Genomic DNA, 26622 nt, shown 5'->3' with positions numbered 1-26622 from the left:
CACACTTACCGACAACCATGATCTCTGTCTTACTGGCATTAAGCTGGAGACAGTTCGCAGTCATCCAGTTAGCCAGTGCCTTCAGTCCACTCTGAAACCTAGGGGCATCCAGATCCGCATCCCCGCTGAGAGTAACCTCCAGCTGAGTGTCGTCAGCATATGACACCATAGTCAGGCCCCACTGCTTGACGACCTCAGCCAGCGGTCTCACGTAAAGATTAAATAACGTGGGACTCAGCGAGGAGCCCTGGGGAACCCCCATGGCCAGAGGATGGAATTTGGACTGGTAAGGTGGAATGGCTACGCAGAAAGAGCGGCTGTCAAGAAAGGAGCGGAACCACTGCAGAGCAGACCCCCCTATGCCAATCTCCTCCAACCGGTGTAGCAAGATGCGATGAGAGACGGTATCAAAGGCGGCGCTAAAGTCTAATAATACAAGCGCCGCCGTCTGACCCGCATCCAGCACCGCACGCAAATGCTCCACCATAGCAAGAAGGGCCGTCTCCGTGCTGTGCCCAGCACGGAAGCCGTTCTGCGTGGGGTCCAGCACATTGGCCCGAGTGAGGTGGTCAGCAAGGACCAGATTAACATGGGCCTCCGTGATTTTCGTTGGCCAGGGGTGTAAAGAAATAGGGCGGTAGTTCTCGGGTTTTAAAGGATCCAAAGAAGACTTCTTCAGTATCGGAGAAACCACCACCTGCTTCCATTTAGTTTGTACCACACCAAAAGCCAACGAAAGATTGACTAGGGAACAAACCATCGAGCGACCCAAGAAAGACTGGACTCTGAAGAAAGCTGGTTTCAATGGGTCCGAAGGGGAGCCAGATTTGATTTGCTGGGCCAGTTTATTAAAGCCCTCAGGAGATAGTGGAGGTAAGGAATGCAAGATGGTATATCCTAGGGCACCATCAGTGCCTCCCAGAGCTGGCCCAGTATTGGGGAAGGCCTGGTAAATAACCTGGATCTTTTCCAAGAAAAAGGATGCCAACGCCTCGCAATGAGCAATGGAACCAGTAGGCAAGGAGGACGTCCTTTTTGCCAAAAGATCTTTCACCACTTTAAAGATGGTTTTAGACGGGTTTGGGCTATTGCGGAATTCCAGGGCGTAAAACGCCGCACGGGCTCTGCAAATGGCTCGATGATAGAGCTTAACGGAGGCCACATAGGCCGCTTTCATGTCGGCCGCATAGGCCTTCCGCCACACCCTTTCCGCCCGTCTACAGGTACCCTTCAAAGCGCGCAAGGCACTGTTATACCACGGGCTCGACTCTCTAGAGCTCAATTTGCTCAAAGTGATGGGAATCAGGGAGTCCAGAGCTCTAGTAATCCAGCTGCAGAACTGATCATAGCCCTTTTCCACATTGTCCAGAGGGCCTAACGGCTCTTCCACCAGGAACCGATGCAAATCCTCCAGCCTGAGCTTACTCCAGTGCCGCCTGGGGACCCGTCTAACAGATGGAATGGACGGGGTCTCCGGCAGAGGGCACCGAATGGACACCAGGAAATGATCCGTCCACCCTAAAGGAGAAATGGACAGGACACTGGCTCCATCTACGTTAGTGAAGAAGGGGTCTGAGATGTGGCTCCCAACATGAGTAGGCTGAGATACCTGTTGGGATAGCTGAAGTGCCTCCAGATCAGCTAAGATGTTACTAACCACCGGGATAGTCTGATTATCAAAATGCAAGTTCAGATCGCCCAGGATGGAGAAATTGGCACAGCCCGTAACTAGCGCACTAACGGCATCAGGGAAGGCTTCTCTGAACATTGCGTCATTACCCGGAGGTCGGTAAACCACCATCCCAGAAAACGTAAACTGGGGGCTGATCAAGATCTTAAACGAGGCACTTTCGCAGCCCGCGATATTAAGTCCCTTCCAGACACAAGTGAAACCGGACCTAACTATGAGGGCAATGCCACCACCTCTGGTAGGCCGGTTCAAGATGTAAATAGAGTACTCAGGGGGGCAGACCAAGTTGACAATGGCCACATCCGCCTCCTGAAGCCAAGTTTCCGTGATGGTAAGAATATCGGGGGATTCGTCCTTAATAAGGTCATAGATAGCTTGGTGATGCTTCACCATAGACCTAGCATTCAGGTTGAACACCCGCAGGCCACGCACGGGGCAATTGCTCCGCGGGACAGATATACTATCCCTCTGGCGAATAGACACGGGGGAGTTGAGCATCCATCCCTTGCAGGCACAGTGGTAAGGGCCGCGAAGAGGATGGATCGGTGCTAGGTCAACAGAATAGAAGATGTACCCGGGGACGCTGTGACGAGTAGGAGCGGGGAGGCCGCAAGAATATGCAAAGGTAGGCGTAATGGACTCCTCCACCCAGGATATGTGGACCGCTAATACCACAGATAGTGTAGCAACGTACATAAAAAAAGAAAGAAGTAAAATTAGAGGTACTTAAATACATGCCCGATGCGGATAGAAAAGCGAGGTCCTGAATGGTAGATAGAATCTATCGGTTACCCAAGGAGGGTGCCTATATATAAGTAATAGACAGCTCGGGTAACAACTGATATCGTAGGTTCCATGCTGCGGCTTAGTAAGAAAGTTAAAAAGTTTAAGAAAAGAAAAATTTCTATGCCGTTCTCTACTTAACCATATGGGGGTAAGTGGTGAAGGTTAAATGATGATAATGAGGAGATCTGTTGCGACACTAAATATTTAACAAGAATGGTGGCAAAAGTTCTCTACCCCTGATCTCCATGTATTATCACAGAAAATCACACAATAGAAAGTGTAAACAGCACAGAAGGAGGTACAGGAGACTGCATCATAAATCATCTGGACCACAGTATATAGAACAGCCTAGAAAAACGAGCCTTAGAAAAAAACTAGGAGTAAACATCCGAATGTGGGTAGTAATATATACCATAAAACCCTCTCTTACAGATTCAATTGTGTAAGGCAAAAAAGACGGGAGGTCAACCCCCGAGACTTCATGTGCCGGTGACCACTTCATGAGCAAGGGCATCCACTGCAGCGGTACGCCTTAATCACAAACGGTGAGGGCCATCACTCTAGCACTTAGTATGTATGAAAATTCATCCAATTAGATTCAATAACAGGACCCCGCTACCCTTTCTCTTTAGAAACATAAGGAAGAAGGAAGTCCTATGTATACCGGTGGCTCCCTCGCACAGTGTGTAACGCCAGATGTATAACCAATAAAGGTACTACTAAACCTTTATATAATCCTTTCTTGTGAGGATAATTAAGGATTTAGATATTGACAATGATACCATGTTTTCCTTCTCTGATGTATAGATACTTCCAGTAAAAGAAGCATCGGAAGCCAACAGATCCTATAAGACTGAGGCAAAACGAACCACAATATATAAGTGGGTCAAGAAGTAATGATTTTAATTTTGAGGTAGGTGACCCCCTGGGCTCCTCGTCAAACTTAAAAATGGAAAGGGACAGTTGGGCATAGATATCTTTCAGCAATGACTAGGCCAAAGGCTAAGGCAACAGTTTCTGATGCAATGTATCTCTTTTGATAAAAGGCAAGCAATCCTGTTTTGGTTATAGTGTGTTACTTGGATAAAGTGAATTCCGTGTAATAAAAGCATTCCAAGATTAAAAGAATAACGTTGACTAGACATAAGAATTGTGGGCACTTGCAAACCAAGATAGACCATATGAAAAATGTAATATGTGTACAGATGATTAATACAATGACTATGAATGGTGGGTAATTCTGTGTTTTTTTAAAACCTAGAATCTGTCCTGAAGAAGGTGCTATATAAAGAAAAAAAAAAAAACGCCGCGTAGACTTACCTATGATTCTTGTTTAATGTATTATGTTTTAATTTTTATGAACTGTGTTTAATAATACGATGTGTAATTGCCCATGTTGTTTTAATAACTATTAATTGACTGATATGGTATGTGAAATAATAAAATCTGTATACTTTTTCTACCAAAATCTATTGGCCTAGTTGTTTTATTTTTGCCACAAGCAACAGGAATGATAAACCTGTGGGTATCTATTGTAATCTTGCACCAGCCACACACCAGATATTTGTTGCCTTTCACCTTTTCCGCTTCCCAACATCATGAGAAAGGTCTACCCTGGGTCCTGAGTCTTTCAATATACATAGAGGGACATATAGTATTCCTTCTTTGCTTAGGCCTTCGCCCTGTAATAGTGTGACACCCCGTGGTTTTGTGTTACTAAAAACACACAACATAAATATAAATACAAATGGTTGTTGGATGAAACTCAATTAGAACAAGTTGTATCCTACAAGTATCTTGGTGTTATATTTAACAATAGAGGACATTTTCTTCTGCAAAAACAGGATATCACCAGAAAAGCAAGCAGCATTCAGGATCTTTCAGAAAGGTATAAGCGACTTGTCTTATCATCCCTTCCTCAAGGTTATTTCGGGAAAATTATTACCTACTCAGACATTTGGAAGTGAGGTATTAAATCGGAAAGATGCTGAGATTATTATTTACGCAGTTGCTAAAACGTACAAAGTTCTATTTCACCTGCCGAACAACGCCTCGCAAGCACAAGTGAGGCTGGAATTTGAGATAAATAATCAGCAATATGTGAGGAAAGTGCAAGCTCTTAAAGTAAATGTCTCAGCTGTTATGGCAAGAAGTTAAAGATAACAGGAAACTTCAGGCCTGGTCTTATTTAAATGCAGCTGTCGAAGAATTTGGTGTATGACCGATTTGGGTGAATACACTTATCCAGGAAAGCTTCAAAAAAACAATCAATAAAATTACTAATTATCTCTCCCTGATAAAAGATAAAGATATATTGGTGAAACGAAAACATGCTTGGCCAATCATAAATGGATTAAAAAAAAAAAAAGTCCAAGAATATCTTGAAACACCATGGTCGCAGAAAAATAAACATATCTTTATGAAAGCATGATTTGGCCTACTGCCGGGATTATGTCATTTACCTCCTTGGAAAAAATCAGGAGAGAATACCCAATATAGGTTAAGCAAATCCGGTCAAGAGAACATTATACATTTATTGTGTCTTTGTCCTGAAATAGAAAAGGAAAGGAAAATCACTCTGAAGAGATTATTTAACGTTCATGGAGTATGGACATGTAGGCAAGCTTTGATAGCATGTCTAAACCCAGAGGATATATTTATGACTTCTGCATTTGTAAAACTTTTGTGTATCATTGGAAAAAAATTGGAGGAATATACTTTGAACTGCTAATCGATTGTATTAATATATATTGCGTATTTTAAATTACAATAACAATTTTATATTCTTGTATTTCATTTAAAACGTTTATATTTGATGACTTTTTTTAGTAACTTTTGTACGATTTTAATTAATCAAACAAAATAAAATAAACTTGACAACTTGAAACTCCCAAGACATTGCTCAAATCTGTATATTTGCAATTTACTGTCTCTGCACTACTCTCCCAGCTGAATTTTGGGCTCCTGACAGAAGCTTTGGTATCTATTAAAGACACCTACAGGAAGGCGAACTTTCTAGAGGAGATGCAACTGCCATTAGCTATATGACTGTGTATGCAACTCTGGCATGGAACTATGCCTCTTGGCTCCTTTACAGTTAGGTGGACTCACCCTAAAAAAGACAATGAAGGACAGTGCTGTATGTTTGGTGCCCCCAAAGAAACTGTTGAACATGTCCTGTTCTTTTGCCCCCTCTACACTAATTGCAGGAAAATATGGATTGTTTCGCTGTGCCAGAGCCTGGGAATTAGAGAGCATCTAGAAGCCGCTAGGATTCATAGGTACGTTGGTAACTGATCAATCGGCTTAGACGTAAGCAGATATCTCTTGGGAATGTGGAGAATAAGGCAAAGGTCATGGGTGGGTCAAATAGCGGGGGGTACATAAGGTATCCCCCTAAGCCCATGCCTCCACTTTGCACCTAATGGAGATAGTGCTGCAAGAATCTTGGAGACGCCTGTTGTTCTCATAAATAATAACATTAGGACGTAGCATTTTGTACGGGGCCTCTTTGGATGGTATAGCCAGGAAAATGCTGAATATGAACATGAGATTCCATGATGGACTGTGCTTTGTGTTGTATTTTTTTATCTTTCCTAACAATGTTTTTATCATACAATGGCACTCCAAATTGATTGTGAGACTGTACAGCATGCCCACACCAGGGCTTATGTGGATATTTATTGTGATATATTTTTATTTTTCTATGTAAATAGATTGTTTTCTTCTGGTCAATGATTTATTGTTTTATATATTTCACTTGTCCTTTAATCTGATTTTGTGGCTATGTGCCGAAATAAAGCTTATTTGATATAAAATACATTCTCAAAAGATGGTGCATGGAGCAATAAGTAGGAATACATACGTGAATGTGTTACTCCACAAGAAAATGTGGAACAGAAATTGAGTCAAATATGACATTATTCAGTATTATTTTCAAATAAACTTGCTAAAAAATCACAGATTTAAGGACAGTACTGAAGTGGCACTCAAAAAATACTCCATTGTTTTAAAGGTGTCCCATGGAAAACTGACCTATATAAGAGATACTGAGGGGTGACTCACCAAAAAGGACCTTTGAAAATGTAGTCAATGCTGTGCCTGTTCTATGTACAATTACCCTCGAAAGTGGCAAAGATGCTATTAGTATTAAAGATACTTTACATTTCTTCTCCTAACTTCAGATTATTAACCATTATATCAAAAGTTGCTCCTCATCTGAATTTACCTCATTTTTCTATATTGAACATTAACTATACCAGTATAAATCTAATCTCCGTCTTATGTCAAAATGTACTTCTTCACTGAAGCTTAAATGTCTCTATTTTTTGTATTACTTTATTTAGTTTGAATACATTTAAACTAAGCAAAATATTGTACACCACCCTAGCTATATTGGTAAGACCATCTCTAACCTTAAATAACAGTAGACAGATTTTTTTTCTTTAATTTATTTTCAATCTATTAAATTGTAATAAAAAAATGAATTAAATGATTTTATGACTTTCTAGTCCATAACCCTTAATCTACATTTTACCAACAAATGTGTCAAAAATATATTGAATCACCCTAAATTATGTTTAAATGAATGTACTGAAATGTCAGAATCTTAACCTAACCCTAATGTCAAGCCTAAAGATGTAACCTAAATAAAAATATATATGCATCTGAAAATTACATATATTATTTTCTTACTCATCAGTATCACTACGAAATTAAGTCAAAATCATGCTGCAGCCATTTTCGTACCTAAACCTAATCATATTGGTAATTCCAATCATAAACCATACCAATATCTTTACAAATTTTACTAAACTGAACTCTTTTAATTTACTTCCACCAAGTTAATAATTGTTGAAATCTTTTTGTTATTTTTGGTACATTTTTCTGAAAGGAATAACAATTCTCACACTACAAAGTTGTAATTTTCACTGTACATTATTTTGAATAATATGTGATCATTTTTGTTTTAATATAAGTAAAGTAAGTATGTGTGTGTTAATTTATTTTACAATTAAATGTATTTGTTTATCATTATTAAACATTTCTTAAATTATAGTAATTGATGTATTTTCCATATATGCATATCGGCTGGTTTTTATTTTTGACATTTGGCAATTGATAATAATAACATTCAAGTTATTTTTCATTTTAAAATGATCTTATTTGTAAATGTAATTGTTTTAAAACTGCACATATATTATACTATGTACTGGAGTTTGTTGCAGAAGGTGATGAAAAATGAGGAGACATGAAATGAGGACGTCTTCAACAAATAAATGGCTATGTTGTAAGGTTGTTATATACAGTCCAGCAGAGCTCCTAGGCAGCAGCCCCCTAGCAGCTTTTAAGGTCAAAGATTCACAATTAATCATTACTCAAACATCAACATTAAGTATGTTACCGAAATGCATAATTTTTTCTCCTAAGAATAATTTCATTTTTGACATTGTAGTACAAAAGGGCAAATAGTCTCATATCACAACCTGTCCTGAATTTGGGCTAAGTGGCAGCCTTTAAACATACTGAGTACACACATGCAAGAATATTAGTTCTTTGGATTGAATTTTAGAATATTATTCTATTGTAGGATTGCCTATCCCAGATGCCCCAATTCTGGATTCTCTGCCTGTCGTCATTTTAGATAGTAAGCGGCCTGCTTTGTTATTCTTTTTCTACTGGAGCCACACCAAATGCAAGAATGTAAGTGTTTTATAAGGCTTTGATTAAGAAACGTAATAGTGAGCCAAAGGCAGAAGATAATTGTCAAACTATTTTGCTGCTTCCAGCACCAACTAAGATAGTTGAAAAATGTGTGGTCTACTGACAATAAACCTTCTTGAGGATGTCAATTTACTTCTATGTCACTTAGGTTTCCATTCCATCTGGGAATTGTGAGGGTAATTGCCTTGACTTCTATATTTGTTGATCACAGGGCTAGTATCAATGTAGGCACCTCTTGGTCTAGATCTTTCACTCCTTTCTATCACCCTTCCATACAGTGGATCATTCCATCTCGAACCACTTTTTGGCAATGGTAGGACTTCATAGGTTGTCCATATGCTCTTTCTCCTCCTTTGTCATCAGATAGAGCCAGGGACTTGCATGTCATACTTTTTGCTCTAGAAACTCTGCGATATTTTTCTGATTTCCACAGGGCTCTTTAATTTCTTATATCTAGGAGCTGTTATTATATCTTTCAGTGTACTATGTGTCTTATGCTGATGACACCCAGCTTCTTCATAACCATCTGGTGCACAACACATCTCTACACAGAACTTTGTATCTCAAGCCCCTCATCTACGGCATCCTTGACCATGATACAGGACCTCGCATCGCAGCTTTGATGCTCCTAGAGATCACTGATGCACGTCACATCCTTGATGCGGGACTCCGCATCACTTCACAACCATGATTTGAGGAACTCTTATTCAGCGGGCCTAACTGGGTCACTATAGCCAGCCAACGCTCCATCATAGTCAGCCTGAACTCGTGACTTTGACGCCATTCAGCTTGACCAGATATCTACAGTTGACACTTGATGCTTCTTGGCTTTATTTTTACTTATATCTTAAAAATCACATATCTCCAGTTTTACTGATTGTATTTGTGTTGTTTTGTTATTACAGTTTACTCTATATTTCTAATTAGGTGTGAGATTTTTCTTTTGTTCTGTTTTACTATATTACCGTTTGAAGTGCTGCATAAACACTTTACACATTCCCTCTAAGTTAAACCTGAATGCTTTTGTGCCAGCCTACCAGAGGGTTAAGCACAGGTTATTTTGAGGGGTTGCTAATGGCTTCACCCTAACAAGGATTGTAGTTGCTGCTTGCGAAGAGTTTCACCCCTGCAACCAGTAATTCAATTTTTTACACCCAGGAATGCCCATAAGAAGCCAAGGATTAGCAGCATGTGCCAGCGTTGCTCACCCCTATTCTACATTCACTTTTATGTCAAGGGTTATCTTATGAATTGATTCATGCTCAAAGCTCAATGAAAATTATTTTAAGTCATCTCATGGTTGATGGCTCTGAGCATCAAAACAATATATATATCAACAACTGAAAGAGGCTGACAGATATAACAGTACATTACTTTTGTAGGTCAACCTTTACTGTATAAACATACAAAAGGAAAGATTGTCATATATTCTATATATTTCCATTAATTTTATATACATTTATATCTTTACATTCAGAATATGAACACCATAGTGGTGGTTGCAGATAATTACAATGAAATGGTTCACATTATAGTAATATGCATCAAACACTTATGATAATGTAACTAGAAGTAAGAAGGAAGTAAGAAGGAAATGGACACCAAGAGAGGCCATAAATGCTTACTCTGAAGGGTCAAGAATATATTGAATATAATGAAGTCAGTGGATCCTAGTCCATATTGTGATTCTCTCATTGTCTAAACCGATAAATCATAATCAGTGGGTCATGAGACAATGCACGTACTGGATTCACATTTAAGTATTTTCATGGGCCATCAAAACCATTCAATTTGGTCATGGGTTACCATGCTGTGAGAGTCCATTATATACTACATAATTCAAATGTTCTCCCTCAGCCATCAGAGACATGCAAGAGGCTTCTAAGAAAGGGATCCTAACTTAGTTATATTTCAACATTTCATTGTTCTGTTTATAGATTGATTTTTCAAATGACGCCAGTGTGACCATTAAATCCGACCAATTAGGCAATGAGCCAAAGGCACCTTCTTCCAATCTTTCAATAAAATTCTAATGTATATAACTTGGTTTTCCCCAGAGAGGACATTAGCCACCGTATTCCATGTGTGGTGAGGACTATAACATCCATGTGCAGATTTGCAGCGTCTGTTGAAGGACGCACATGCATCATGTGGATGTTGGGGATTGCCCTCTCAACTGCTTCCAAAAAGAGGGAAATGTTGGGTTGGACCACAATATGTGAAACAAATCTCCTAGTGGTTGTTGATCACATCTCCATCACTCTGAGGAGGATGGCATGTGGGTCTTGTGGAGCTTATATGGAAATCATTGCCAATTGTGAAGAACCTTAAAGAATCTATATTTTACTCATGCTTCTCTAAAGCCTTTCCCGTGGTCCATTAATATTGCAGACCATTCGTCATCTTCAAACACGTTGTGGCATTTCTCCAATCAAATGTCTGAGTATATTCCTTGTAGATTTTGAGGATTTCCCTCCAAGAATAAGAAGTGTAGCCTGCAGATACGTTCTTAAGAGAATAGCCCCCCCAGCTATTCTCTTAAGAAGAGAATTTTTCAACTGTATTTATTTCTATATTAATTGCCTGAGGAAAAAAAAAGTTCAGTTTGCAAATCTTGAAATATTTTTATCTGACCATCTGTGAAGAGGTGTTGGATCGTACTGATGCCCTTGGAGCCCCATGAGGCCTTTCGGAATGAGGAGCCACTAGTTCCATATTGGTACTTCCAAGTAGAAGACGTCAGTGCACAAATGGTTTGTGTTGTAGATCCAGATTCATCATGAGTTTCAGTGAATTAGATTACCAGGATCTTTAGACTTTGTGAGTTGTTGCTATATGATATCTGGGCCTCTGGCTACCACTTGAAGGGATCTCTCAGTGATAACCCAGTCTGGGTACTCCCGATCTGCGATATTTGATGTGCATGTAGCATCTCTCGACATTAGGGAGATATAGGCCATCTGATGTATGCGAATGCATTTTTGCATTGGCTAATCTGAAATTCACGTCTTATCAGACATACACTTTGGGTAGGCCATGTATTGACTACAGAAGTTTATGAGGAATGCAGAAAGGAAGCATGCTGCATGCATTGTTGAAGCATGGAACAACAGTCATATTGACTGTTTACATTCTGCCACATAGGGAGAGGTGCAGACTCCCCCTTTTATTGAATTCCCTATGCATCCGGTTAATCAGTAATGACATATCAGCACTGCCATCCTCTTGAAATCACTACTGACCAATAGACTCAGATATGCAATTGTTTTGGCACCCATTTAAAAGGTAATCAATGGGGCCACCATGGGTGACTGTGTCATTGGAATAACTATAATCTTTGTCCAATTTATTTTGCAGCCAAAAAAGAAGGAAAATCTATCTGCTGATTGTGTCCATGACTTCAGCTACAGAGGTGGCTGGGAATGATAGGGATATCAAAATGTCATCAGCATACAGCATCAGCTTTATGTACCTAGCGGGGAAGCATATGCCTTGGATCACATAATTGCTCCAGCATGATCAAGGAAAGGAGGGGAGACAAGGGGCATCCCTTTCTCGCCCGTGACAGTAGGAGTTCAGTTCTGTAAGAAACCCGTTGCAATTGACCTGGACAGTGGGGAGAGTATAACGGCCACTTATCATTCAAAAAGATTAGCACAGAAACCCATCTGTGTCCTGACTTGTAACAGGTAGCCCCACTCCACCTTATTGAGGGCTTTCTCCACATCAAGGGGGAGGTCCACCACATCTTCCTTGTAATTGTGCATTTGGCAGAGAATGAGGATGAGAGTCCTCCTTAGATAGTTTCTTGAAGATCATCCTGGAACAAATCAAACTTGATTTGTATGTATAAGAAATGGGGTCACTGTTCTTAGTCTGTTTGGGTTGACTGTGGCCATAATCTTGATATTACTATTCAGAAGTGAGGTAGGTCTATAGTTTGCTAAACAAAGGGGTCCATCCTTAGTTTAGAGATTAAGGCTATTTGGACTTTGTTAAATTGGTCTAAATGTACCTAATTCTGTGGCCTTCGCAAAAATTCCAGCCAGCAACGGAAAGTTCAGTAGCGGTGTGATTTTTCAAAAGTCTATGAGAAAGGCGTCATTGCCTAGTGGCTTCCCAATTGGCATCTACTTTGCCCTCAAAGTCTTTGTCCAATGTGTCTGACAGCTTCTTCATGAGGTTTGGCAATGGCAAGGCAGTAACAAATGCAATTTCATACCTTCCCCTGATATTGGAGGCATACAGAGATGCACGAAAGGATGCACATTCCTTATTAGTTGTAAGAAAAATAGAGAAATCATTAATACATTTTTTTATGAAAAACTTGCTAAATTTCAACCGTTAGAACAGGAGATATTGATGTTTAAAGTTTCAAATCAGCACCTAAAGACAAAACTTTCAACAGGAGTTATCTGGTTGCACTGAACAGGGACAAAGTATCAAGTTGCGGCCAATCATGATCAAGAATGGGTTAGGTACAGGTCATAGTTCAGCCCACTCGGAGTTGTACCTAAGTGTCATTGCTGTGAGATGCGAGGTCCTTCATCAGGTTGCATTGCGCTGCTTCGGTTTTGATAAACCCACCAATCAGGAGCTGCAAGGTTCTATGCTGAGAGATCCTGCTTCAAGTTGCATTATGCTTGGTTGGATTCGATGAGGCCAACAATCAGGAGCTACAAGGTGATGAGATGTAAGCTGCTTCGTTGGGCCACATCGTGCTGCGTTAGCCCCGATTAAACCACCAATATGAAGCTGTGATGTGCTGCAATGGCAGACCCTGTTGGTCACACTGCTCTGGTTCGGATGAAACCTTCTATTGCTCCAGGAGGTGTACACTCTGACTCCAGCCAAGGGTCCAGGACATGGGGGGCATCTCTTGGATATCAAGTCTCACTCCAGCAGATGCCAGCAGAAGGGCTCAGGCAGATCTAACTGGAGGTCAGGCAGGTCCAGTTGCACCAGGCAGCTGGGCAGATGCAGGGAGGCCTCTGAAGCATGTTGTTTCCCTGTAGCTCGCAGGAAAGGCCAGGCAAATATTGTTTGAGTAACTCTGGATAGCCTGGGATGAATGCAACTAGGTCAGTTCGTCCTTCTCAGACAGCAAAGCAGTCCTTCAAGCAGCAGGGCAATCCTCTGTCAGCTGGACAGTCATTTTTCTGTAACATACACAGGTCCAGGAGTGTTGTGATGAGTGGCATGGGAGGTCCAATATCTACACCTCATACCGACCTTTGTGTGTGGGGATCCCTGTCCTAGCCCCAAATGTGGTTCTGAAAAGTTCTACCCCTTCCCCATTCAATGCTCCAACTGTCTGGGTGACAAAAGACAGGGCAGTCTTGGTGTCAAGTTCATTTTTGCATGCAGGAGGCCAAGTCCTTTGAAGTGAAATTGGGGCTGGGTACACCCTCATCCTGTCAGGATGACCTATCATCTCCACACCTAAGTCCCCTTGTTCTGTCACTGTTCAGAAGCAAGGAGGCAGTGGGTCGGGGACAGAGCGGGCTAGAGAGGTCTGATTCCTACCTTTCCATTCTTAATACTCCGTCTAACCACAGGTCATACCACGACTTTCACGAGCAGAAACTTTTTAACTTACAGATTGTACTCTGTTTTTTAAATCTGTTCTTAATTTTTGTTGGCACTTAGCACTTTTAGGACAGCGTTTCCGGTCCGCCGCAGCGCATTTTGGCAGTTTGAGCAGAGAAACGCTGTCACACACTAGTAGTTGCACTCACTTCTGGTTCGCCACTGAGGGTTACAGTGGCTGAACTCGAAAGTGTACTTGAGTGCAAGCAAAGCAGCCGTGCAGCAGGCAGTGGGTCGGGGACAGAGCGGGCTAGAGCGATCTGATTCCTACCTATTCTTAATACTCCGTCTGACCACAGGTCATACCGCAACTTTCACGACCAGAAACTTTTAAACTTACACTATTGTACTGTGTTTTTTAAATATGTTCCTAATTTTTTTGGCACTTAGCACTTTTAGGACAGCGTTTCTAGTCCGCCGGGACACATTTTGGCCGTTTGAGCGGAGAAACGCTCTCAAACACTAGTAGTTGCACTCACTTCCAGTACGCCACTGAGGGTTACCGCTCTAGTGGCTGAACTCGGAAGTGTACTCAAACGCATGTTCCACCGGACGCGCAGCGGGCGACACAGGCGCGCAGAAGGAGCGTCAAAGGCAAGCCCGTCTGCGCTCGTCTGGGCCCCGAACGCGGCCAGGGCTACAGATGCTGCCAGTTCCATCCCAGCACTCAGATATACTAAAAATGAGCTAATGTCGCACAACAGAACTGGGGAGATCTGTAAAATGCAGTTCTATGTAGCGAATTTAGAAGGCCTGATAATGTGTAGAACATGTAGGGCGACCTTGGGTGACATTGGGAGTAAGATCGGGCAGGTGTTCTCCGAAGAAACCCCCCCTAACAATTACACTGTGGGCTTGTAAATGTATGGTCAGCAGCTAAGAATGCATTACATATTCAGGACCTAGTGACCAAGCTGGACTTGGATTCCCTTTTCGTCACAGAAACTTGGCTGAATGACTGCTCAAACCCAGACATAGTGCAAGCCCTTCCACCAGGTTTTACTTTAATCAGACAAGACAGAATTGGACAAAGAGGAGGAGTGCTAGCAATAATTTTTAAACAACACCTGAATCTCTTGCCTAGCAGACCCATAGAATTAACAGAAGCTGAAAGTCTGTCCTTCTGTTTTCAGCTAGACGGTAGAACTACGTTTCCAGAGTGTTGTTCTATAGACCACCCGGCTCCATCACTAATTTCCTGGATAAACTAGGGGATAGTATTAGCGCCCTTGTAATCAAATATGCCAATTTCACTATTTTAGGAGATTTTAATATTTACTTAGAGGCTAAGGATATTCCTAATACCAGACTTTTTATGGAAACTATCAGCACTTTGGGCCTAAGACAACTAGTGGATGACCCTACGCATGATGCAGGACACACCCTAGATGGGATCTGCACAAACATGAGCAGCCTTTCCTCTGAGCCTACCATTACACTCTCTTGGTCAGACCATAAGGTCATCCCATTTAACCTTGAATATCAAATTAACCCAGCTGAGAAATCCATTGAACTTACTGGTCCCAGGGGTAGTCGTCAATGGAACAGCATGCTTTAAAATACGGACATGCTAACTAGGGCCGAAGCAAGTAAACCCATCTTTACGGGTAATCCCTCAGTAGATAATGACAGGTTTAATGAATGGCTATTATCCCTGCGGATAATCTAGCGCCAACTACTCGTCTCAGAAAAGGTACCACACACAAAGAGTCTGCACCTTGGTTTACTCCCGGTCTCAAGGAGTGCCAGAGCCAATGCAGAAAACTAGAATGAATATGGAGAAGGGACTACGCTCCTGAGAACCTTATTCTTCTACAAACGGCTCTCAGGCATTACCATCACTAAATCAAGATAGAAAAGAAGGCCTACTACTCCAACCTAATTAATCAAGCAGTGGCTGTTCAGAAACTTTTTTTTAATATTGTGAAATCTTACACAAACCCAAAGCTGTTGGATCAGGAAATTCAACCCTCCACAAGATTTATGTGACCAAATTTCAGAATATTTTGACGAAAGCTTTCATTAAACCTATCTCCCCGTTCAAACACCTTCCATCTTTAGTGACCACACGAGAATTCTCCAGTTTACAATAAATCACTTTGGAACAGTCCAGACAAGCCATCCTCTCCTGTAAATCAGGCTCTCCATTTGATCCATGCCCCCCAAGAATTTGTCACACTCTCGTGGACATTATAAACCCTGTGGTAAATAATTTGATTAATTCTTCATTTTATTCTGCTAGTGTACCCGACAGCTGGAAGATTGCTGCGGTAAAACCTCTGCAAAAAAAGAAAATGGTAGAACCCACTATTCTATCTAATCTTAGACCCATATCACTGCTACCCTGGGTAGGTAAGAAGTTGGCTAACAAGTAATTAAATAACCCAAACAATCTGGTTTTAGACCTGGGCATTCAACAGAATCAGTGCTGCTTCATACTATTGAAACATTAAAGTTTGCCTTGGATCAAGGCAAAGAAGCAGTGTTGATTCTTTTGGATTTAGCAGCGGCGTTCAACGCGGTTTCCCACGATATCATGAGGGACAGACTCAAGTCGAGCGGCATTACTAAAAGGCGCTCGCTTGGTTCTCTTCATTTTTGGACTACAGACGGAACATAGTGACCCTCGGCTGACACAAATCCTCTGAGAAACAGCTATCAGCAGGTGTACCACATGGTTCTTCTTTGAGTCCAACATTGTTTAATTTATATATGACCCCATTGCTTACTCTAATTAACTCCTTTGAGGTAGAAGCTATTACATATGCAGACGACACTCAGATTATTCTTACCTTAGATAAAAATTCCACCACTGCAGAAGAGAAATTCCACCACTGCCTTACGGCAGTTATGAATTGGATGGAACTTAACCATCTGAAGTGTAACAGTCAGAAAACTGAGATCATGCTGTTTGGCAAGGGCAATCCCTTCACACCCAGTCAGTGGTGGCCAGTCAACACAGTTCCACCACCAAATACTGTAGTTACAGCACGTAACCTCGAAATTAAGTTTGATTCAACCATGTCTTTTCACAGCCAAGCACTTGCAGTGGCTGGTATGTGCTTCCACACCATAAAAATACTTAGACCGTTGTTAGATCTTTTGCCACTGAATGCAAGGAAGACAGTCGCTGTTGCATTGGTCTTGTCTTGTTTGGACTACTGCAACAGCCTCCATGCAGGGACAGATAAAGCTGTTCTGAAAATGCTACAGGTTGCCCAAAACGCTGCAGCTAGGCTGGTACGTCGTCTTCCGAGAGGATCTTCATCAGAGGCAGCCCTCAAATTACTGCATTGACTGCCAACTCATAAAAGGATCTTATTTAAAGCCCTAGTTATCAGGTATAAATCCCTAAAGGCAACAGGGACGACTTATCTGAGGCAAAGAATTCATCCCTATATCACGCAACTTCTGCTGCGCTCAACCTCAGACAATCTCTTAGCAGCCCCCAGCTATCGCCTGAAAACAAAAGGGGGAAAAACTACTGCGGTACTAGAAACCAAGGCCTGGAATATGTTGCCACTTCAGCTGAGATTAGCACATTCAGAACCACTTTTCAGGAAGCTTCTAAAAACATGGATGTTCTCTGTTCATGACAAATTGGTAATCTCTCATGTGAGCATCATCCCTTGCTGTGGCACTTTAATTAGTCCCATACCACACACCCTACATGCCAGCCCCAAGATACTCCCTGGAGTGAACGCTGTGCTTTATAAATTCCCTCATTCATTCATTCATTCATTCATTCATTCATTCATTACACAAACATAAAGAGAAGACATTCTCAGTCATGTGACCCAGGACTCTGGCAGAAGGCACAAATGGTTGGAACAAGGAAATGCCAGATTTCTGAAAGTTTATAAAAAGAGAAATGCTGGCCCTGCGATTTTTGATAGCTATATTTTGAGCAACAAACCAAATCCTTGTTATGATTTGTATGGTCGAATTTATTTAAACCATTTACTTTTTCATATAAATCTCATTAAGTTAAAGCATTGATTGCATGAGAAAAACACTACGTACATACAATTTATACAAAAACATTTGACAAAGAATTTTAACAAAAATACATAAATACATATAACAAAATGACATCCAATCATTTAGTGTACATAAATATACAAATACGGTCATACGAGAAGCATCAGTCGTTATGCAGTCGTCTTGCCAAATGCCAGAGCGAGTTCGAAACGCGTCGGCAATAGCAGAAAGGAATTGGCAATAGCAGAAAGAATTCAAGTTTATTTATCAGACAATTGAAAATTTGTATTTGTTACAATTCATTTTGTTTTCTTTTCCTTACTGCAAATAGCTTCATTGCTTAATACTACATAACGACTGATGCTTCTCGTATGACCGTATTTGTATATTTATGTACACTAAATGATTGGATGTCATTTTGTTATATGTATTTATGTATTTTTGTTAAAATTCTTTGTCAAATGTTTTTGTATAAATTGTATGTACGTAGTGTTTTTCTCATGCAATCAATGCTTTAACTTAATGAGATTTATATGAAAAAGTAAATGGGTTAAATAAATTCGACCATACAAATCATAACAAGGATTTGGTTTGTTGCTCAAAATATAGCTATCAAAAATCGCAGGGCCAGCATTTCTCTTTTTATAAATTATTCTATGGTCCAGCTGACCCTGTGTCCCGGGACCTAACTCCTTATTTTCTGCAAAGATTTCTGAAAGTGGCATTTTCAGAACTTTATCCTAAAGTACAACTTTACCATTAACGAGGATTTTAAATTATAATTAATTTCAGTGCAAGCAGCATATCTCTATCTGGTCCCAACCTAAATTTAGCACTTATTAGATGTAATAAGGTAAAACAGTGTTAGTCAATGAGAGAGATAGAACTTAGAACAGTAAGAAATTATCTTAAGTTTTTTTGACTACTAGGATATGCATGACTTAAATATACATGTTATAGTTTTTAGCAAGCTCCCTGCCCTTTAAACTTTTAGAGCTTTCCTTGGGGGGAACTTATAAGCATTAAAATGGAAGGTATAGGCTTCGAAAAAGGTATATTTTTCCAGGTTGAAATTACAGTTTAGAATTGCATTACAGGCTGCAGTGGCAGGCCAGAGACATGTTTAAAAAGGCTACTTTAGTGAGTGGCACAATGAGTGCTGCAGATCCACTAGTAACATTTATTTTACGGGCCCTGGGTACAGGTAGTACCATTTATTAGTGATATACAAGTACATTAAATGTGCCAATTGGGTCAAGGCCAATGGTACCATGTTTAAAAGAGAGTGCACAAGCACTTTAGCAGTGTTTATGAGTCGTAAAGTGCATGGAGCTCTAAAGCCACAGCAGCAAACTCAGCAAAACAAGATGGGTGAAGGCAAAAGCTTTTAAGGGAATGTGAATCAGTGCCACAGGAGTAATTTATCACTATTGATTCTATGCAGTCTTTCTAATTGGTGGTACATTTTTCTTAAAGGCCTAGAGTATTTGTTGCACATGTTGATAGTGCAATAAGCATGCAATGACTCTGATGCTGAAAAGGCATTGCCTTTCAACTTCAAGTTCTACATATGTGCACCCATAAGAATTCCTGTGGCAGTAAAAATGTAGGACCTGTTAGTTCACAAAAAAGCGTGGCCAACAACAGTATTAAGTCCACACCTGGGTCTAGGTAAGAAAGCCCAAACATTAAAATGTTATTTTGCCTGCTCCTGTCCTCTATGTCTGTTTTTTTTCTTTTAGCATTCCAGAGTTCCTCTCCCCAGCCAGATACATTTTGTATGTTTTTATGTTCCAGGTCCTCCAGGTGCTTATCTGTGATTTGTGGCTGATTTTGGAAGTCTGTAATTTTTTAATGTAACATTTTTAAATCAGTGTTCATTGAGGATCTAGACGCTTCAACCGTGTCCATGGAAATCTTAAGACCCTTCCTTTCTGCTTTCAGGGACTCTAAAGTGATGCCTACTTATTGATTGACCCCTTCCCCTTCAGGAATGCATGGGCAAAAAAAAAATCCCAGGGACCACTGCCTGACCCTCAAAAAGTTTAACAAAATGTTATATTTTTATATTTTAAATGCATCCTGTTCTCCTTTAAGGAAAACGGTCTGCATTTTTAAAAAAAACCTGCTTTATGTAAAAGCAGTCCCAGACATAGAGGCCTGCTGACCCCTACAGGCCACCATCCCTGTGTGTGCCAGCCATTCCTAATGGGGTCGCAAATTGCGACAGCCGCATTAATATGCATGAGGCATGCAATTTGCGACCTCATTGGGAATCGCAAACAATGTCTCTGACACTGTTGTACATTGATATTTGCGACTTGTAAATTGCGACTTGCATTTTAATGCAATTTGTGAGTCGTAAACATCAATGGTCGTACATCTGGCCCAGAATATTTCAAATATTTCAAATCTTCAGAGTTTACTCAGGGTATCAGATCAACTAGGACATAGCCCTCTTATTCCCACTAACGGGGGCATCCCCAACGCGACATCCCAAAGTAATGTTCCCACAGAAACCAGGAACTTCAAATATTTGGGCATTAGGGTGACTAGGGACCCACATGAATTCCACCAACTGAACTTAATACCCCAGCTGGATAGATTCATAAAGGACGTAAAACAGTGGCATTCAATGCCCCTTACCATGATGGGCCCTATATAAAATGATGAAACTACCAAGACTCCTATATACTCTGCAAAACACACCCCATGCCAGGCCTAAAACCTTCTTTCAGAGGGTGGAGGCTGAGGTACGTTCCTTGCAGTGGGGCAGAAGCGTCCCGCGTATAGTGCTTTACAAATTACAGAGGGCAGTCTATGAGGGCGGCATAGCACTTCCAGATATTAAAAGTTATTACTGGGCATGGCAATTGGTTACTATCAACAACTGGATGTTTTGTGACCGAAATAACCCAGCATGGAGGGTGGACAGGGCGACGATGGGGGAGAAGGGTGCCTTTCATACTATACAGCATGAGGGGGCAAAGAGAGCTGCCCGCCCATACTCACACAGTATTATCAGTATGGAGCACAGTTAATAAATACCTTGGTTGGGAAGGAAGACTGACACAAATGACTCCACTAGGGGATAATGCAGGACTTCAACAGGTCAACACACTGAAGAACTTTAGTAAGTGGAAGCTACTAGGCCTGGAGAGACTTGAGGACATGTGGAGAGTCCCGGCCTATATTAAATACGAAACACTATAGCTAGAATACAAAATGGGAAGGGGTGAGTGGCTGAAATGCCTACAACTTGCCCATACCCTCAGCGCGCACATAATTGAAGGAAAGTTGCTGGTGGCGGCCCCCCTAAAAGATCGGCTACTCACAGACCCGCTAATATCCAAAGCAATATCACTGAAATAAAAAAAATATTAAATAACTCTCCTGATAGCGTGGGTCCACAGAAAGCTGCGTGGGAGGGCGACCTGGGAAACCTAGTTGAGGAGGAATGGGTGGAGGCATTGCAAAGCCCTAGGGAGGTAGCAATAAGATCCAGGTTTAGATTGGTACAACGTAAAAAATTGCACCGGATGTACTATGCCAGAAGACTACGACATCGACTAGGATGTTCAGGAACAATCCAATGCCAGCAGTGGTGTGGCCAAGAATGGACCTTCTACCACATCCTTTGGGAGTGTCCATCCATTTAGACATACTGGCAGGGGATAGGAGGGATTATGACCAGCGTAGTCGGTCATCTGGTACCCATTGAACCCAAATGGTTCCTATTGCACATCACAGGAAAGGAACCATGGCCCGATACATGAAAATATGGCTATCCCTAGTGGCGGTAGTGGCAGAACAAAATGTGGCTTGTCCAAAAATAGCAGATTGGAGTTCTGACATGGATTGGTGTAGCTTAGCTAAAAAAATGGTATACGTAAGCAGAGGATGCCCAAAAAAGTGGGAAAAGGTCTGGAGCAGGTGGCAAATATATAAAGGACTGTAAATAAACAGGTAGCCCCCAACATACCTTTGCCCACTCTTCTTGCCTAGGCTTAAAGGTGTAAAGCAGTGAGCGCACACTGAAAACTGCAACAACTCAGCGACTGGTTGCTTTTAGGGATTGGGGTAGGATAGAAGTTCTGAATGGAGAAGAACAAAGGTTGATTATACTGCAAAGCTATCTTGTATGTTGATTTGTTAACCTGTAGGGCCAGAATCTCCATACCACAATGCTCTGAATATGTATGTTGTGTTGAGCATGTTTCAATAAAAAGAGTTACATAAAGGGAAAAAAAAGATTGGGTGTTTTATTGCTGCCAGTTTATATTAAATCGCAAGACATTGTCCCCCGAAGATTGAAATGATATGTGGGAACTGACAACTGGGACCAGGTGGTGCAGGATGATGTTTGTGCACTGACTTCTGTGACCTCTTGGTGGCGTCAGCACTCCTGTTGTTAGGAAGCAGAAGAGAAAGATGACAGCTTCCTTACTTCGTGCAATATCATCAAGGGTGACTTGACCAACTCAAGATGGTGGATCTATTGTGTTTAATTTGTTAGTCTGCCGTGGCCTTCAGTGCGCTGTGATGATTCCCCCCACAAACTGAAAGTAGGTTGTAACTGCAAAAATAGGAAATATGTACCATAATTCCAAAAAAACTACAATAACTGCTAATGATTTTTACACTGTTCTAAATGTTAGTGCAATAAGCCTTTTTGTTGATACTATTAACAAATGCAATACATTTTTTCAGATCACCTTTTCCAATTTTTGACAAAAAGACTCCTTATTTTTCCCTACATTTTGGCTATTTTCTTTGTTCTACAACTCTTGGGTAACTTTAGAATTCAGAGTATCTGGTGAAAAAGATCTTTACCAGTCCACATCCTACTTGCCTTGCAGTCATAATTCCAAATACTAACCTAGTGGAGAACTGTTGATATCTCATTCTCCTATGTGTCCTGTTCACCCAGGACAGTTGGGTAAGTGGTACCCTAGCATTATAAAGCTATAGCTGGATGTCATTTGACATGAGGGCCACAAATTAGCTAGAATGCAATAGAACACAGGTATGTAGGTATTGAAATGGGTGGCAGTGTTCACAGGATTCCCACTGTAGACTAGGATGGCAAGAAGAAAGAAATGGGGTCACTATTTAAGACGTGTACATTTGCATGAATGTGTGGTTGATTATAAAACTTTCAACTTTACTTTTGCTGTATTTCTAGGCATTTGTGATAATGCTAGAATATGTTATTCATAATTTTTGCTATTCCCACATTGTGTAGCATAAACATTCCACTCTCTTTTTTTAAAATTCTTTTTTTATTTGAACAGGAAAAAAGGCAACAGAAACAACACATGGCATCACAGAAGAGATAAGAAGAGATACACATTATAGTTATCCAATAAATAACAACCGATAATATGGAAATACATTAATAGATCTAAGTTAATAGCAACTATACAAGTACTGAATAAAAATATGAGAGGAATAAAAATTAGTAGGGTGGGTATAAACCTATTCCTCAGAAACCTTCATCAAACTATGGCCCTCTAGTCAAACTTACTTCTAGTAGTTCCCAGGAAACCCCAATACATATGTCCATTCCTGATTATTACTGTAAAATTAGAAGTCAATCTCTACAATAGCTACATCAAGCTAGCGTAAAAACTATTTAAAGTGCGTAAATGGCTAGCAGCAGAAATTTTAATCTGATACTAAAATAAGCTGACAGCTATAGAATGGCTACATTAGCCTAGCATAAAGATTACGAACGATTCAAAGAGAATTGTATGGGTAGCAGTAGCTATTTTTTTAATAAAGTGCTAAAATTACCTAATATCTAAACAATACCGATATCAGATTTCGCAGGTCAAAATCAACAACTATTTAAAGTGCATATACGGCTAACAGCAGTTATTAAATGCCTAGATTGGCTCCTTAAAACACAAAACTCTTACAATCTACTTTCCTCCGTTATACAATAAGTAGAGAAGTTCTGCCAGATAGCTCTAAATCTTACAGTAGCACCTATACGTTTTACATAGGCCTCCTCAAATCTGAAAGTCCTGCACATTGTATTAACCCAATGATCAATCCTAGGTTGCTTATCAGTTTTCAATTTTTCTGGACAAGTGACCTATCAACTGCTTTAGAAATTAGTATAAAATATTGCTGATATCTTGTTACCCATTTTACCTCCCCCGATGAACCAATAGAACCAGCATAGATGATGGAGCAATTGTCATAGACAGACATTGAGAAATCTTGATAAAAACGTCTTCCCAAAATAGTTGTAAATTGTTACATTTATGAAATATGTCTACCCAACCTCCGTCACCCTGTTTATTGTATCTAAAACATTGGTTCTGGTTAGTTGAAAACATCTTAAGCAATCTGAGGGGTGTATATTATGCTAACCATCTAGATAAAAAGTTCATTTTCTTAAAATTAGCACCTTTAAGTGCTTTATTCGATAACTCACTAAGCTGCTGCCATTCTTTCAGATTAAACTTGCAACCCATTTCCACATTAATTCTCTGGAGCTCTTTTATCAATATCACTTCACTATGAGCCTTCTGATGTAATAGTCAATACCACAATCCCACCCACATCATTTTATTTATCATCTGCCTAGTGATTTGACGTGCAGCCTCGCCCATCACAGTATAATTATTTTTGAGAAAATTGACGAGCTGAAAAAAACTCAAAGAGAAGGCAGTGGTCAATGTGCAAGATTGCAATCGCAGTTTTCCAAGTAATTAATGTCCCATGATTATAAAAATCACAAAGCTGACCGAAACCTAGTTCTTGCCATACTTGGTGAAGCTCTCTAGACAATATAGGACCTCCCGCTGCACAGTCTTGCCTAGGAGTCTAGGCATGGAATGCTGGAATCTCTTGTGATTAAAAAAAAAAAGCGGAGTTATTTCCGCTAGTGCCAATATCACCTTGTATCTGGTCTTCTTAGGAAGTTTTGCTACTTTCCTTCATCATATGTATTAAAATTAATTTGTCAAAAACTGAGTTTTCCTCTCCCAATTGTGATAGTAAATTAGTCAAGGAAGCTTGATAGTAAGTCACAAAATGTGGAAGTGCTAATCCTCCCCATGCTACATTAAATTGTAATGTGGCTAACTTAACACAGGGATGTTTATTATTCCACACAAACTTCCGATTTGTTTTGTCCAGCTCTTTAAAATAGGAACTTGGGATTTTCAAGGGAAAGTTACTAAACAGAAACAAAAACAAAGGGAACACCGACATTTTAACCATAGAAATCTGTCCTATCAGTGATCAGTGGAGCAGAGACCACTTATCTAGTAATGTTTTCACTTTCGCAAGCAAGTTATTATAATTCAATGAAAATAATTGCCCAAAATCTTTTGTGATATGAATACCGAGATATCTAACTGGATGCAATGGACGTAATTGAGTGGAAACCGGAATATCAGGAGGCACCGACATAATTGTACAAATTTCAGTTTTTGTTTGGTTCACTTTCTATTCCCCAATCTGGGCAAATGTCTGTATTTCATCGAGCAAAACACACAATGTGATGGACGGAATGTTGCAAATTGGCAAAACATTCACCCCCAGTCACAGATCTGGGTTTAATCCATCGTTATTTTGCTCACCACAAAGCACAAAAATTAGCTCACTCACCACAAAACCGATCCTAGGATGCTTGTTTCCAGTCCAGGGAGGACCTGGCTTGGCTGTTCAGGCAAGACTGTTCCCATGGGGCACAGGGTCAAGACTGATTTGCAGATGGCTGGGTTCAAACTGGAATGGAATGGGGAGCAAAATACAATGAATTTAGGCCCAGATCTCTGTACTGGGGTGAATGTATGACATTGTTCTGCATTCTGTCCATCAACTGCTGTTTTTGCATGTATTTTATCGAGTGCATTCTGTATATTAGACTACCCCGCCTCGAGATATAAAATAATATCGTCTGCGTATATCTTTATTTTTGCCATTCCCTCCATGGGGGGCAAAATCATTAAACTATTCTGAATTCTGACAGCTAGGGGTTCAAGAAAGAGGGAAAACAGAAGAGGGGATAACGGACAACCCGGTCGCGTACCACGCTTGGGGCCCGATGTAGGTAGCCAAATACCGGTCGGTAACGGCCGAAAATCAGTAAAATCGGCCATTACCGACCGGTATCAGTGCAACGAGATGTATGTCACCAAAAACGTACCAATTCGGTAAATACCAGTCGGTAAAACACCGATTCGGTATTACACGAATCAGAATTTACCGAATACATATTCTCCGAATCGGTAAATAAGAAATGGTAAGTTACTGAATCGGTAAATACCAAATTCATATTTACCGAGTCGGTAAATAAGAAGTATTAAAAAAGGCCATTTGAGATGTAGCAAAGTCAGGAAATACCGAATTTCGTGAAATTCGGTATTTAAGAGTCGGTAATGACCATGGATTGGGAGCAGGTGGAAACCAGGAACAGGATATATAAGAAGCTCCCAAAATGCAACAGTACACCCACAAAGGCGGCCTTCTACGTAATTGCAAGGCGGCTACGGATACAGGCAGCAGGAGAGAGGGTCTGGCTAAGGGAGGAGCAGGTATATAGGCAGAGGATCACCCTCTTCCAACTCACTGAAGCTGAGATCCTGCAAAGGTACCGACTCCACCCCAGAACAATCCTGGACTTGATCAGGGACCTCCACCCATATCTGGAACACCCAACCCCAAGAGCACACGCCATCCAACCACATGTACAGGTGCTGTGCTGCCTACACCTCCTTGCCTCTGGGAGCTACCAGCACGTGATAGCCACTGTAGGTGGAGTGTCCCAGAGCTGCCTGTCACGCTTCTTCAGAAAGTTCCTAAACGCCATGATGCAGAGGATGGAGCACTAC

The sequence above is a fragment of the Lissotriton helveticus genome, chromosome 1_1 (genome assembly GCF_964261635.1).
Source record: "Lissotriton helveticus chromosome 1_1, aLisHel1.1, whole genome shotgun sequence".
Classification (NCBI taxonomy): Eukaryota; Metazoa; Chordata; class Amphibia; order Caudata; family Salamandridae; genus Lissotriton; species Lissotriton helveticus.
The sequence above is the reverse complement of the archived record's forward strand: the minus strand, read 5'-3'. Positions refer to the sequence as shown.